Source organism: Bactrocera dorsalis, chromosome 1 (assembly GCF_023373825.1).
Source record: "Bactrocera dorsalis isolate Fly_Bdor chromosome 1, ASM2337382v1, whole genome shotgun sequence".
NCBI classification, from domain to species: Eukaryota; Metazoa; Arthropoda; class Insecta; order Diptera; family Tephritidae; genus Bactrocera; species Bactrocera dorsalis.
Window position 1 is genome coordinate 29806118 of NC_064303.1, and position 5155 is coordinate 29811272.

The window sequence follows — 5155 nt, forward strand, 5'->3', positions numbered from 1 at the left end:
TACTTTAAAAGTAACTTCTTTACAATCTTAGGTCTTAGGTCTTCTTTTCGCTGCGGTATAACTCGTATAACCCGTTCATCTTTTCTTTCAAAAATGTCCGAGCCGTCGTTTGTCGTGTTTCGTTAAGTCATTGTTTTCTCGTCAAGTTTAAGGTGAGTACATTTTCTTCGTCAGTTGTTCGTCACCCTACAACCAGCACTACATATATATTCATATTGTGCAAACCAATTCCATTTTTTTTATAACTTTTGATTTTAATCTGTGGTTTTTATTCCATATTTCTGCAAATCTTTTAAATACGTAATCAAGTCTTTTCATAACAATATTTCCAACATATTCATAGCCATTCTGTAATAAGTCGGTACTTTAATTAAAACAATGTATTTTGTAGAAAATGAATAATCGACGCTTTATTTTTTAAGTCCCAACATGCATCCCTGCAAGACGGGTAGCTGTTAGCAAACGTGTAAGCGAATTGTTATTGTTCACTTTTGCATTCGTTAAAATATTTGTTACTTTTGTTCAGAGAGTGGGAAAAAAGTAACACAAAGCTATTTGAAGTTCAATGGTTATCTCGCTCTAACCAATGGCAAATATCGCATGCTGCCTTGTTCTAACAGAATACACACATTTGTTAGCAAATCTCTTCACAGTATGTTACGGGTAACAAATTATTTTGTTAGCGCTTAGCTTACCCATGTGTTATGGATAACAAAAAGTATTTGTTACCCGAATATCTGTTAGTGTTATTATTTTGGTTATCAGTTTGTTACCTTTAACATATAAGCATGTTAGGAAGAACAAGCAGTAACAAGATTATCTGTTACCCATTTGTTACTTCTAGCAAATTAAATTCTTTTAAATAAAACTCAGTTTTTTTATTATTTCTCTTTATTTAATAATAAAATCAAAATAAAATGCACAATCTATAACAAATATTTGAATTAAATATACACTATTTTACTTTAATAATTTAAAACATACTCCATTATTTGGTTGCTGCACGCAATAGATTTGAATTTTACCAATGGTCCAAATGATTTCTGTAATATTAAAATTTTTAATTATACACACAACATTAAATTCACAATGCTTACCTTTTTCTCCTTGTTAATCTCTTTAGTTTTCTCTATATAAAAGAAATTAATAATATATATAAATAAATTAGAAATTAATTATAAAATATCATATTATCAAATAGCGAACTTACCTCTTTAAAATCCAAAATAAACTGCGCTTTTTGTTTATTCTTCTTGAAATATTGGGTATTCGCCTCTCCTATTCTAACAAGTTAACATTACAATATGTTTATAATGTCGATAGTTTTTCTCTATCTTACTTACGTATTCTCCCATTCCATTGAAAATTCCAAAAAATTTAACAGTGTTAGTGAACAGCTGAAAATGTTTCAATGTGTTTGTGCAATCTGTTACCTCCGTCTTGCAGGGATGTTTCTTATTAAGCAGATAACGCTGAATTGAATAAATGTGACAGCCAACAACCATTACAGGGTTGCCATAATGTGGCGTTTATTCTCACATTACACATCCCATTCAAATCTACGGGTTAAGTCGTCACATACTTTTTTAGCTTTATCAGCAAATTAACCTTTTTCCAAACACCACAATTCAAGGATATATAGGCGTGAAGGTTCACATTGATATGACGTTCCTGAATAAAAGAACGTATAAAACACACATTTGATAAAAGTGAGAAAATGAAAACCAAAGCTCAAATAAATATGACGAAAAAAACAATATGATATACTCGTTCATACTTAAATACAAAGAATTATGAAAAACAACACACACAAAATCGCATACCTGGCAGAAAAACATGAATAACAAAGAAAGTTTCAAAAAGTTGCAGCTGAAATCATAAGCATAGACTTAGAAAACATTAACTAATATAAACAAATTTGTCTCATTTGAGGGTGAGACAGGGATCACAACTTTTTTTATTACTTAATTCGATGTACAAAGAGAAATATATCACTCAAAAGGTATAAGTGACCTTTTTTTGTTTTTAAAACAATAAAACAATACATTAGTACGGAAAAATCGCGTGGTTATATATCACATACCTTTCTTCTTAATATTCATTTCGATTTATTGGGATTAAACACGATTTTATATTGCAATTTAATTTATTATAAGACATAATTTTTAAGCTATTCACTGCAGAGTCCGCCTGTTTCTATTGTCTCACTTTTCTCGCTTTTCGTGGCGCGTAGGAAAGGGATATAGCAAAAATTTATTTAACGTTAATTTCATAGAAAAATCAACATTACTCACATTGCTTTTGTCTAATAAGCTAACTAAATTTTAACTTTTCATTTTAATAAGCAAGTACTCTTAACAGCTCGACAGTATAATAAACGGAATGAACACACACAAAAAACAACGTTATGTTCATTTAAAATGCCGTTATCGGCTAACGAAAATTTACCAGATCATTCTAAGTATACTTAAGATGTTTTGTAATACGATGTAACGATCCTTGATAGTTTTAATTTTATCATAAGCACTTATGTATATCCATTTAAGTTATAAAAATCTGAAAATCTATTTTTAAAATAACGGTTTAAGTAAACATACCATTTCTTATTTTATTAAATTTGTTGAATATTTTCTAGTAAATATTGAGTTTATGTTGACATAAGAGGTTATAAAAAAATTCTTAACAACCGATACGACATCTCAAACGTAAGATATTATGTCGTATGAAATATACGTATGTAGGAAATGTTTTTTCATATAACACTCTTTGTTTATTTTTCTATTGTTCACGTTTACAAAATTTTAGTTTTAAATTTCACTTTTCGTATGTTATAGTTTTTAATAATCTTAGCTTTTAAATATTAAGACTTGCTCGCGGCGCTGTTCAACTTCGACTGTGCCGTTGTCGTCTGTTCTTGTCCGTGTGGGTCCGTTTCATTAGTTTCGTCAAGTTCGGTGAATCCGTCAGGGATGTAATTATTAGTATTTCTGTCCGCTTCTGTGTTCTCTTCCTACATATATTCAAAAAGAAAGGACGTTAAAAAGTAAACCGTGACAACTTTTTCTAAAATGGTGGAAATTGTAAGAAGACAGCAGAATATGACTTTAACTTGATTTTGACTTAACTCGACTTAAAATGTTATAACATACTTTTATTTCCACATATACATATGTATTTACGCCATATGGTGATAGCATTTATGCCCACAGTAGTAGGAAAGCCACTTTATGTTTGTTCAGCATAGGTTGCCGTCATTGTGGAGTCAGAGTTGATAACTGACCGTCGTTGTATATAAAAAATGTAGAGCACAGGGGCGAGTGATCACTGGACTGGTAGTTTGACCAGAGAATGTAAAGAAATAGAGAAGGTGCAAATTGAACTCTGTATGATCTTCGATTGGACGGCGAACAGAGCTGAAAAACTTGAACTAAGGAATTCACCATTTTTGCTGCTAGTTAGCAGAAATAAAGCAAAATACTGACTGCTAACAAATACCCAGGTAAGAAATCACCAATGGTCCAGCCTTTAACCAAGCCGTTCCCCAGACTTGGCAAGCTTGGATCAGGCTTGGTATCCAAGCCCGGACCAATAGTGGATGAGCATTGGAATGTAACGTGGGGCCAGACCTGGTAACTAGGGCTGGCCCAGGCCGTCTTAGTAACACTGGTCCAGACCCTGAAACCAGCGCCGTTCCAGGCTTATTTTTTTTTAATACCTTGGCTTAGCCAGGGTTAAGATATAATTTGAATAGGTATTGTGTGGATTGGCACATTCAATGAAGAACGATTTATCAAAAAATACAAAACTGTTGCCTGAATTGTCGTAACTGGACAAACCCCCTGATGTTCCGAGTATTATTTAATTTTTTCTAAAACTAGATGCAAATTTATTACCATTGTGCAGTAAAACGCATTTCAAACTTCTTTTAGAACTGTCAGTGAAAAGTCACCACTCAGGAGGTTTATATTCTGTTAAACCCATGTCTAAAAGTAGTTTCGCGATATCATTACAGTACACCAGACCTTCATCTTCACTAAAAAATTGCAATAACTCTTTTTCTCGTGTCCTGTATGTCGTAATTGTCACTGTTGGGGCCAATAAATTTTTTTCTTTCAATCTTGAGGCTAACAATTCTGATCCTTGTTTTGATAAATAGAGATCACGTATTAAGTCACTGAGTTCATTTTGAGAAAATAACTTGGGCGTAGATGTTTCACCTTCCCATTCACTTCCACTTGTAGACTGTCCCGATTTCTGTGAATTTGGTAACATCATTGTCTCTGAGGGCATTCGAATTTCTTTTGAAACGTAAATAGGCCGAGGAAGATTTTCGCTGTGTAGTATAGGACATTTTATTGTAAATCTGGATATCTCCAGGCTTGATTGCGATTAAAACCTTTAGCATCAACAACGCAAAAGTAACAATCATCGAAATGATTTGTAGGCTCCATCCAGATCATCGGAATACCAAAGTCTAATCCAGAACGTTCTCCTTTTTTCCATAACCGTAAAGACTCAACGCATAACTTACAAACTTTATGAGGAACCCATGGTTTTTCTAGTTTGTCCATTTTAAAACCGAAGTATTCAGTGTAAGCCTCCTTAACAAAGTCTGTGATGTTTCGTTGTTGTTTTTTTGTTAAATAAACACCGCAAATATAACAAAACAAATCAGTACTATATTTACACTTTCTTCTTGACGAACTCATATTTTAAAAGACAAAACAAATATATTTTTAAATATGAACAGTGATTGAAACGAAATATTAACTTATCAGAACTTACTTAGATTTACGTAGAGGTACTTCGTATTGTCGAATAACTGGGATCTCAGCTGAGTAGGGATAGTAGTTGTGGTTATTGAACCCGTGTTTTAATACTAGATTAACTTATTGACCGATGAATACTGAACTTTAGTTCAAATATTCTTATTAACACTAAACTTCAGTTTAGTGAATCGCTAAGAGAAAACCACGACTTGTCGGATTAACCGTCAGAATTCTTCTGTTCATTTATTTCCAATATTTTCTTAAGCTAAGTTCTATTTTCTGATACAAAATACATTATTTCTTTTCTTATTATTATTTTGGCGCAACCACTTGTAGTTGCGACAATATTTGTCAAGTGGCCTACTTCTCACATTACATCAATTGCA